This window comes from Ranitomeya imitator, chromosome 1 (genome assembly GCF_032444005.1).
Source record: "Ranitomeya imitator isolate aRanImi1 chromosome 1, aRanImi1.pri, whole genome shotgun sequence".
Classification (NCBI taxonomy): domain Eukaryota; kingdom Metazoa; phylum Chordata; class Amphibia; order Anura; family Dendrobatidae; genus Ranitomeya; species Ranitomeya imitator.
The window spans coordinates 878,007,306-878,019,033 of NC_091282.1; positions in this window are offsets into that span (position 1 = coordinate 878,007,306).

The window sequence follows — 11,728 nt, forward strand, 5'->3', positions numbered from 1 at the left end:
CGGAAGACCACCACGATGACGACGACACGGAAGACCACCCCGATGACGACGACGACGACGGCGGAGATGACGACACTGGAGACGACGACCCTGGAGACGACAACATGGAAGACCGAGAAGCAGAAGAACAAGAGGCTGCAGAACAAAGAGCAGAAGAACATTAAGCATAAGACTTAATATCAGAGCAAAAGATATTATCTAAATTATATGCAGAAGAAGACTAAGCAGTGTATGGGGGTGAGTCCGTTCCTCCTCGTGGTGCCCCTGGATAAAGCCTGATGCTGCAGGCCAAACTGAACGCGGACAAATGTAACTTTTGTGACTGGCAGAACGGAAGGTGTAATCTTCAAACTTTTATAGATAACAACTACGGGAATGCCTGTCACAAATGAGAATATGATGAAGAAGTAGAATAGGAAGAATAATAACAGTGGAATAAAAAGAATATGTAGAATAAGAATAATAATAATAGTTGAATAAAATGAATATGAAGAATGTAATAAAAAAAAAAAAATAGGTAGAAGATGAAGAAGAAGATGAATAAGGTGAAGAAGTTGATGTCAAAGATGCTGATGATGATGAAGATGAAAGTGTGGGAAAAGAAAAAAAAAAAGAAAAAAAAGAAGGGGAAGGGCGTGGAATAGTGAAACATCAATATCTGACAAAATAGAAAAAAAATTTACATAGTCAATATCTTTGTCACTCCGAACGTCTTAAAAAAAAACAAAAAACATGCTATTCTATTTGATTGGGATAAACCTCTATGACTTTAATGTCTCCGCCACCTCCCCAAATACATCCGGCATTATTCTTAGTTGTTTTCCTTCATGTAGAATGAACCTACAAGGAAAGAAAGGGTTTATTTTAATTCCGATATTTTGGTCCCATTGACTTGCATTGGGATCGGGTATCGGTATCGGCGATATCCGATATTTTTTGAATATCGGCCGATCCAAACCGATACCGATACTTTCCGATATCGGAAGGTATCGCTCAACACTAGTTACAGAAGGTACAAGAAGGCTGAGAAAATGCCAAGAACCAGCTGATGGAACTGGAACTCGGATGGCTACCCGAAGGTTCAAGAGCCTATGGAACTACCGAGGACCAGCTGACGTTACTGGAACCCGGTTACTAAGCAGGAGGTACCCGTGCTAAAAAGCACTACCAAGGACCGCCTGACGTTGACGGAACTCGGATACCCAGAAGGAGGCACCTAAGCCAAAGGCTCTGCCCGGAACCAGCTGACGTTACTGGAACCAGGATGGGGAGCAGAAGGTACAAGAGCAAAAGACACTGCCGAGAACCAGCTGACGGTACTGGAACCCGGATGGGTAGCCGAAGGTCCAAGAGCCAATGGAACTACCGAGGACCAGCTGACGTTACTGGAACCCGGTTACTAAGCAGGAGGTACCCGTGCCTGAAAGCACTACCAAGGACCACCTGACGTTGGTGGAACTTGGATACCCAGAAGGAGGCACCTAAGCCAAAGGCTCTGCCCGGAACCAGCTGACGGTACTGGAACCAGGATGGGGAGCAGAAGGTACAAGAGCAAAAGACACTGCCGAGAACCAGCTGACGGTGCTGGAACCAGGTGGTGGACCCGAAGGCCCACAGGAGAGGAGAGAACAGCTAGGCCGCGAGGCAGCCGCAGTTACCGAACCCCAACAGTCCTACAGGGGGAGCTGGGCCTACTGGCACTACATAACCAGCCTTGACTACCAGTTCACGCAGCCCACATAGGAAGCTCCTAAACTGGAGGCACCCTGGAGTTGGCTAACTCGACCGCACCACGACGGGGCAAGCATAGGCGTCTCAGTGAAGTTGACACAACCCGGAAACAGCTGACGGTGCTGAAACCAGGCTTGGCACGAGGGAGTACCTGTGACAAGAACACTGCTGAGAACCAGCTGGCGGTGCTGGAACCCGGATGCGTTGCCCCAGTGTGCAAGAGCCAATGGCACGACCGAGGACCAGCTGACGGTGCTGGAACCCGGTTACTAAGCTGTAGGTGCCCGCGCTTAAAAGCACTACCAAGGACCGCCTGGCGTTGGCGGAACTCGGATACCCAGGAGGAGGCACCTAAGCCAAAGGCTCGGCCCGGAACCAGCTGACGGTGCTGGAACCAGGTGGTGGACCCCAAGGCCCACAGGAGAGGAGAGAACAGCTAGGCCGCGAGGCAGCCGCAGTTACCGAACCCCAACAGTCCTACAGGGGGAGCTGGGCCTACTGGCACTACAGAACCAGCCTTGACTACCAGTTCACGCAGCCCACATAGGAAGCTCCTAAACTGGAGGCACCCTGGAGTTGGCTAACCCGACCGCACCACGACGAGGCAAGCATAGGTGTCTCAGTGAGCTTGACACAACCCGGAAACAGCTGACGGTGCTGAAACCAGGCTTGGCACGAGGGAGTACCTGTGACAAAAACACTGCCGAGAACCAGCTGGCGGTGCTGGAACCCGGATGCGTTGCCCCAGTGTGCAAGAGCCAATGGCACGACCGAGGACCAGCTGACGGTGCTGGAACCCGGTTACTAAGCTGTAGGTGCCCGCGCTTAAAAGCACTACCAAGGACCGCCTGGCGTTGGCGGAACTCGGATACCCAGGAGGAGGCACCTAAGCCAAAGGCTCGGCCCGGAACCAGCTGACGGTGCTGGAACCAGGTGGTGGACCCCAAGGCCCACAGGAGAGGAGAGAACAGCTAGGCCGCGAGGCAGCCGCAGTTACCGAACCCCAACAGTCCTACAGGGGGAGCTGGGCCTACTGGCACTACAGAACCAGCCTTGACTACCAGTTCACGCAGCCCACATAGGAAGCTCCTAAACTGGAGGCACCCTGGAGTTGGCTAACCCGACCGCACCACGACGAGGCAAGCATAGGTGTCTCAGTGAGCTTGACACAACCCGGAAACAGCTGACGGTGCTGAAACCAGGCTTGGCACGAGGGAGTACCTGTGACAAAAACACTGCCGAGAACCAGCTGGCGGTGCTGGAACCCGGATGCGTTGCCCCAGTGTGCAAGAGCCAATGGCACGACCGAGGACCAGCTGACGGTGCTGGAACCCGGTTACTAAGCTGTAGGTGCCCGCGCTTAAAAGCACTACCAAGGACCGCCTGGCGTTGGCGGAACTCGGATACCCAGGAGGAGGCACCTAAGCCAAAGGCTCGGCCCGGAACCAGCTGACGGTGCTGGAACCAGGTGGTGGACCCCAAGGCCCACAGGAGAGGAGAGAACAGCTAGGCCGCGAGGCAGCCGCAGTTACCGAACCCCAACAGTCCTACAGGGGGAGCTGGGCCTACTGGCACTACAGAACCAGCCTTGACTACCAGTTCACGCAGCCCACATAGGAAGCTCCTAAACTGGAGGCACCCTGGAGTTGGCTAACCCGACCGCACCACGACGAGGCAAGCATAGGTGTCTCAGTGAGCTTGACACAACCCAGAAACAGCTGACGGTGCTGAAACCAGGCTTGGCACGAGGGAGTACCTGTGACAAAAACACTGCCGAGAACCAGCTGGCGGTGCTGGAACCCGGATGCGTTGCCCCAGTGTGCAAGAGCCAATGGCACGACCGAGGACCAGCTGACGGTGCTGGAACCCGGTTACTAAGCTGTAGGTGCCCGCGCTTAAAAGCACTACCAAGGACCGCCTGGCGTTGGCGGAACTCGGATACCCAGGAGGAGGCACCTAAGCCAAAGGCTCGGCCCGGAACCAGCTGACGGTGCTGGAACCAGGTGGTGGACCCCAAGGCCCACAGGAGAGGAGAGAACAGCTAGGCCGCGAGGCAGCCGCAGTTACCGAACCCCAACAGTCCTACAGGGGGAGCTGGGCCTACTGGCACTACAGAACCAGCCTTGACTACCAGTTCACGCAGCCCACATAGGAAGCTCCTAAACTGGAGGCACCCTGGAGTTGGCTAACCCGACCGCACCACGACGAGGCAAGCATAGGTGTCTCAGTGAGCTTGACACAACCCGGAAACAGCTGACGGTGCTGAAACCAGGCTTGGCACGAGGGAGTACCTGTGACAAAAACACTGCCGAGAACCAGCTGGCGGTGCTGGAACCCGGATGCGTTGCCCCAGTGTGCAAGAGCCAATGGCACGACCGAGGACCAGCTGACGGTGCTGGAACCCGGTTACTAAGCTGTAGGTGCCCGCGCTTAAAAGCACTACCAAGGACCGCCTGGCGTTGGCGGAACTCGGATACCCAGGAGGAGGCACCTAAGCCAAAGGCTCGGCCCGGAACCAGCTGACGGTGCTGGAACCAGGTGGTGGACCCCAAGGCCCACAGGAGAGGAGAGAACAGCTAGGCCGCGAGGCAGCCGCAGTTACCGAACCCCAACAGTCCTACAGGGGGAGCTGGGCCTACTGGCACTACAGAACCAGCCTTGACTACCAGTTCACGCAGCCCACATAGGAAGCTCCTAAACTGGAGGCACCCTGGAGTTGGCTAACCCGACCGCACCACGACGAGGCAAGCATAGGTGTCTCAGTGAGCTTGACACAACCCGGAAACAGCTGACGGTGCTGAAACCAGGCTTGGCACGAGGGAGTACCTGTGACAAAAACACTGCCGAGAACCAGCTGGCGGTGCTGGAACCCGGATGCGTTGCCCCAGTGTGCAAGAGCCAATGGCACGACCGAGGACCAGCTGACGGTGCTGGAACCCGGTTACTAAGCTGTAGGTGCCCGCGCTTAAAAGCACTACCAAGGACCGCCTGGCGTTGGCGGAACTCGGATACCCAGGAGGAGGCACCTAAGCCAAAGGCTCGGCCCGGAACCAGCTGACGGTGCTGGAACCAGGTGGTGGACCCCAAGGCCCACAGGAGAGGAGAGAACAGCTAGGCCGCGAGGCAGCCGCAGTTACCGAACCCCAACAGTCCTACAGGGGGAGCTGGGCCTACTGGCACTACAGAACCAGCCTTGACTACCAGTTCACGCAGCCCACATAGGAAGCTCCTAAACTGGAGGCACCCTGGAGTTGGCTAACCCGACCGCACCACGACGAGGCAAGCATAGGTGTCTCAGTGAGCTTGACACAACCCGGAAACAGCTGACGGTGCTGAAACCAGGCTTGGCACGAGGGAGTACCTGTGACAAAAACACTGCCGAGAACCAGCTGGCGGTGCTGGAACCCGGATGCGTTGCCCCAGTGTGCAAGAGCCAATGGCACGACCGAGGACCAGCTGACGGTGCTGGAACCCGGTTACTAAGCTGTAGGTGCCCGCGCTTAAAAGCACTACCAAGGACCGCCTGGCGTTGGCGGAACTCGGATACCCAGGAGGAGGCACCTAAGCCAAAGGCTCGGCCCGGAACCAGCTGACGGTGCTGGAACCAGGTGGTGGACCCCAAGGCCCACAGGAGAGGAGAGAACAGCTAGGCCGCGAGGCAGCCGCAGTTACCGAACCCCAACAGTCCTACAGGGGGAGCTGGGCCTACTGGCACTACAGAACCAGCCTTGACTACCAGTTCACGCAGCCCACATAGGAAGCTCCTAAACTGGAGGCACCCTGGAGTTGGCTAACCCGACCGCACCACGACGAGGCAAGCATAGGTGTCTCAGTGAGCTTGACACAACCCGGAAACAGCTGACGGTGCTGAAACCAGGCTTGGCACGAGGGAGTACCTGTGACAAAAACACTGCCGAGAACCAGCTGGCGGTGCTGGAACCCGGATGCGTTGCCCCAGTGTGCAAGAGCCAATGGCACGACCGAGGACCAGCTGACGGTGCTGGAACCCGGTTACTAAGCTGTAGGTGCCCGCGCTTAAAAGCACTACCAAGGACCGCCTGGCGTTGGCGGAACTCGGATACCCAGGAGGAGGCACCTAAGCCAAAGGCTCGGCCCGGAACCAGCTGACGGTGCTGGAACCAGGTGGTGGACCCCAAGGCCCACAGGAGAGGAGAGAACAGCTAGGCCGCGAGGCAGCCGCAGTTACCGAACCCCAACAGTCCTACAGGGGGAGCTGGGCCTACTGGCACTACAGAACCAGCCTTGACTACCAGTTCACGCAGCCCACATAGGAAGCTCCTAAACTGGAGGCACCCTGGAGTTGGCTAACCCGACCGCACCACGACGAGGCAAGCATAGGTGTCTCAGTGAGCTTGACACAACCCGGAAACAGCTGACGGTGCTGAAACCAGGCTTGGCACGAGGGAGTACCTGTGACAAAAACACTGCCGAGAACCAGCTGGCGGTGCTGGAACCCGGATGCGTTGCCCCAGTGTGCAAGAGCCAATGGCACGACCGAGGACCAGCTGACGGTGCTGGAACCCGGTTACTAAGCTGTAGGTGCCCGCGCTTAAAAGCACTACCAAGGACCGCCTGGCGTTGGCGGAACTCGGATACCCAGGAGGAGGCACCTAAGCCAAAGGCTCGGCCCGGAACCAGCTGACGGTGCTGGAACCAGGTGGTGGACCCCAAGGCCCACAGGAGAGGAGAGAACAGCTAGGCCGCGAGGCAGCCGCAGTTACCGAACCCCAACAGTCCTACAGGGGGAGCTGGGCCTACTGGCACTACAGAACCAGCCTTGACTACCAGTTCACGCAGCCCACATAGGAAGCTCCTAAACTGGAGGCACCCTGGAGTTGGCTAACCCGACCGCACCACGACGAGGCAAGCATAGGTGTCTCAGTGAGCTTGACACAACCCGGAAACAGCTGACGGTGCTGAAACCAGGCTTGGCACGAGGGAGTACCTGTGACAAAAACACTGCCGAGAACCAGCTGGCGGTGCTGGAACCCGGATGCGTTGCCCCAGTGTGCAAGAGCCAATGGCACGACCGAGGACCAGCTGACGGTGCTGGAACCCGGTTACTAAGCTGTAGGTGCCCGCGCTTAAAAGCACTACCAAGGACCGCCTGGCGTTGGCGGAACTCGGATACCCAGGAGGAGGCACCTAAGCCAAAGGCTCGGCCCGGAACCAGCTGACGGTGCTGGAACCAGGTGGTGGACCCCAAGGCCCACAGGAGAGGAGAGAACAGCTAGGCCGCGAGGCAGCCGCAGTTACCGAACCCCAACAGTCCTACAGGGGGAGCTGGGCCTACTGGCACTACAGAACCAGCCTTGACTACCAGTTCACGCAGCCCACATAGGAAGCTCCTAAACTGGAGGCACCCTGGAGTTGGCTAACCCGACCGCACCACGACGAGGCAAGCATAGGTGTCTCAGTGAGCTTGACACAACCCGGAAACAGCTGACGGTGCTGAAACCAGGCTTGGCACGAGGGAGTACCTGTGACAAAAACACTGCCGAGAACCAGCTGGCGGTGCTGGAACCCGGATGCGTTGCCCCAGTGTGCAAGAGCCAATGGCACGACCGAGGACCAGCTGACGGTGCTGGAACCCGGTTACTAAGCTGTAGGTGCCCGCGCTTAAAAGCACTACCAAGGACCGCCTGGCGTTGGCGGAACTCGGATACCCAGGAGGAGGCACCTAAGCCAAAGGCTCGGCCCGGAACCAGCTGACGGTGCTGGAACCAGGTGGTGGACCCCAAGGCCCACAGGAGAGGAGAGAACAGCTAGGCCGCGAGGCAGCCGCAGTTACCGAACCCCAACAGTCCTACAGGGGGAGCTGGGCCTACTGGCACTACAGAACCAGCCTTGACTACCAGTTCACGCAGCCCACATAGGAAGCTCCTAAACTGGAGGCACCCTGGAGTTGGCTAACCCGACCGCACCACGACGAGGCAAGCATAGGTGTCTCAGTGAGCTTGACACAACCCGGAAACAGCTGACGGTGCTGAAACCAGGCTTGGCACGAGGGAGTACCTGTGACAAAAACACTGCCGAGAACCAGCTGGCGGTGCTGGAACCCGGATGCGTTGCCCCAGTGTGCAAGAGCCAATGGCACGACCGAGGACCAGCTGACGGTGCTGGAACCCGGTTACTAAGCTGTAGGTGCCCGCGCTTAAAAGCACTACCAAGGACCGCCTGGCGTTGGCGGAACTCGGATACCCAGGAGGAGGCACCTAAGCCAAAGGCTCGGCCCGGAACCAGCTGACGGTGCTGGAACCAGGTGGTGGACCCCAAGGCCCACAGGAGAGGAGAGAACAGCTAGGCCGCGAGGCAGCCGCAGTTACCGAACCCCAACAGTCCTACAGGGGGAGCTGGGCCTACTGGCACTACAGAACCAGCCTTGACTACCAGTTCACGCAGCCCACATAGGAAGCTCCTAAACTGGAGGCACCCTGGAGTTGGCTAACCCGACCGCACCACGACGAGGCAAGCATAGGTGTCTCAGTGAGCTTGACACAACCCGGAAACAGCTGACGGTGCTGAAACCAGGCTTGGCACGAGGGAGTACCTGTGACAAAAACACTGCCGAGAACCAGCTGGCGGTGCTGGAACCCGGATGCGTTGCCCCAGTGTGCAAGAGCCAATGGCACGACCGAGGACCAGCTGACGGTGCTGGAACCCGGTTACTAAGCTGTAGGTGCCCGCGCTTAAAAGCACTACCAAGGACCGCCTGGCGTTGGCGGAACTCGGATACCCAGGAGGAGGCACCTAAGCCAAAGGCTCGGCCCGGAACCAGCTGACGGTGCTGGAACCAGGTGGTGGACCCCAAGGCCCACAGGAGAGGAGAGAACAGCTAGGCCGCGAGGCAGCCGCAGTTACCGAACCCCAACAGTCCTACAGGGGGAGCTGGGCCTACTGGCACTACAGAACCAGCCTTGACTACCAGTTCACGCAGCCCACATAGGAAGCTCCTAAACTGGAGGCACCCTGGAGTTGGCTAACCCGACCGCACCACGACGAGGCAAGCATAGGTGTCTCAGTGAGCTTGACACAACCCGGAAACAGCTGACGGTGCTGAAACCAGGCTTGGCACGAGGGAGTACCTGTGACAAAAACACTGCCGAGAACCAGCTGGCGGTGCTGGAACCCGGATGCGTTGCCCCAGTGTGCAAGAGCCAATGGCACGACCGAGGACCAGCTGACGGTGCTGGAACCCGGTTACTAAGCTGTAGGTGCCCGCGCTTAAAAGCACTACCAAGGACCGCCTGGCGTTGGCGGAACTCGGATACCCAGGAGGAGGCACCTAAGCCAAAGGCTCGGCCCGGAACCAGCTGACGGTGCTGGAACCAGGTGGTGGACCCCAAGGCCCACAGGAGAGGAGAGAACAGCTAGGCCGCGAGGCAGCCGCAGTTACCGAACCCCAACAGTCCTACAGGGGGAGCTGGGCCTACTGGCACTACAGAACCAGCCTTGACTACCAGTTCACGCAGCCCACATAGGAAGCTCCTAAACTGGAGGCACCCTGGAGTTGGCTAACCCGACCGCACCACGACGAGGCAAGCATAGGTGTCTCAGTGAGCTTGACACAACCCGGAAACAGCTGACGGTGCTGAAACCAGGCTTGGCACGAGGGAGTACCTGTGACAAGAACACTGCCGAGAACCAGCTGGCGGTGCTGGAACCCGGATGCGTTGCCTTGCCTATTAAAGATTGTCTTCCTAGAGCCCCAACTAGCGGTGTTGGAGCAAAGGGTAAGCAGGGGGAGATGAGTGTAGGCCGAAGCCTGCACTGGAGGCAGCTTTGTGTCTGCGTTGCGTTTGCAGGACACTTTGCCGGCTACACACTGGGGGAACAGCTGGCGTTGCTGAACCCCACTAACACAATGGCGTGTGTTTTTCTCTGTGCAGCTAGCACTTGCGGGCAAAAACTAGCGATGTTAGAGCCCGTGTTGAAGCAGGAGGAGGAGGAGAGGAGCAGAGTGTAGGCCGAAGCTTAGTTGAACCAATTTCAAAGGAAACCTTTAACCCCCCCCTCAGGTGTTACAAAGTACAAGAGACACACCTTGTGCAGTATTAATGCTGCACAAGTGAAAGGTTGCTCTATTAATTTGTCTACTTGCACACGCTGAATGAAAGACATACACAATTTACCCCATTCTACAGTCAAACTGTAGTGGATGCGTGACTTGGTTTTTTGATGAGACGCAGCACAGGTGTCCAAAATAACGCCTTGGTGCTTGGAGCAGCTTCCTGAGCGTTGTTATTTGCTGTACAGGAGTCTGCGCTCTTGTGTTATCCCTTGGCAATGCCCTGTTAGCGCTGCCCATCTTATGACATCATTTCATGTTGGCCGGTGCGGTTAACGATGGCCATAAATCCCAGACCCACAGTGTCTTTTCATAAAGCCACACTGCGGTGCTGGGATTCGTGGCCTTGAGCAGTAAATATTTTGGCCGCTCACACACGTCCTTACACCTGCTTCAGACTGGGCGGCCTCTGCTGATCCCTTCTTGCATGCCGCGGCCATGAGGCTGCACAGTCTGAAGAAGGCTGAAGGAGATGAGTTAAGACAGGCGAAGATATGCACTGCTCGTGCCCATCAATCACACCCTCGCAGTCAAAATAATTAAGACAACGAGGAGCATTTTATTCAGGCAGGGCGGACGAACAGGCGCAAGTAGCCAACCAATGATGTCAGAAGACGGGAAGCGCTACCAAGGGGGGTGCTGCGTATCATTAGAAAGGAAAGTCACACCTCAGGGACAGTGGAATGGTCTCAAAGAGACACATTTTGTACGTGTTGAGTTCCACGTGGGCAAGGAGAAAACATCAGCCACCTTGTACAAATGCAGCAGTACTGCTGTACAAGGTGGCTGTTATACATAGAAACACCTGGGGGTGGGGGCCAGGCTCCCTTCAATTTCAGTTCATGTGCCTGCGTGGCGTTTGCAGGTCACGTTGCAAGCTGCACAGCAGGGGAACAGCTGGCGGTGCTGAACCCCACTAACACATTGGCTGGTGTTTTTCTCTGTGCAGCTAGCATTTCCGGGCAAAAACTAGCGGTGTTTGAGCCCAGGGTCAGCAGGAGGAGGAGGAGAGGAGCAAAGTGTAGGCCGAAGCCTGCACTGGTGGCAGCTTTTGGTCGGTTGTGCCAGCGTGGCTTGTGCTGGACACGATGCCGGCTACACAGCGGGGGAACAGCTGGCGTTGCTGAACCCCACTAACACATTGGCTGGTGTTTTTCTCTGTGCAGCTAGCATTTCCGGGCAAAAACTAGCGGTGTTTGAGCCCAGGGTCAGCAGGAGGAGGAGGAGAGGAGCAAAGTGTAGGCCGAAGCCTGCACTGGTGGCAGCTTTTGGTCGGTTGTGCCAGCGTGGCTTGTGCTGGACACGATGCCGGCTACACAGCGGGGGAACAGCTGGCGTTGCTGAACCCCACTAACACATTGGCTGGTGTTTTTCTCTGTGCAGCTAGCATTTCCGGGCAAAAACTAGCGTTGTTACAGCCCAGGGTCAGCAGGAGGAGGAGAGGAGCAGAGTGTAGGCCGAAGCCTAGTTGAACCAATTTCAAAGGTTACCTTTAACCCCCCCTCAGGTGTTACAAAGAACAAGAGCCACTCCTTCTGCAGCATTAATGCTGCACAAGTAAAAGGTTGCTCTATTAATTTGTCTACTTGCACAAGCTGAATGCAACACGTAGACTATTTAGCCCATTATACTGTTTAACAGTAGTGGAGGCGTGACTTGTCTTTTTAAAGAAAAGCAGCACAGGTGTCGAAAACACCTTTTTGCATGGGCGCAGCTTCCTGAGCGTTGTTAGTTGCTGTACAGGAGTCTGCGCTCTTGTGATCCTTTGGCCATGCGCTGTGAGCGCTTCCTGTCTTATGACCTCATTTCATGTTGGCCGTTGCGGTTAGCGATGGACATGAATCCCAGACCCACAGTGTGTTTTTAAAAAATCACACTGCGGTGCTGGGATTCGTGCCCTGGTGCAGT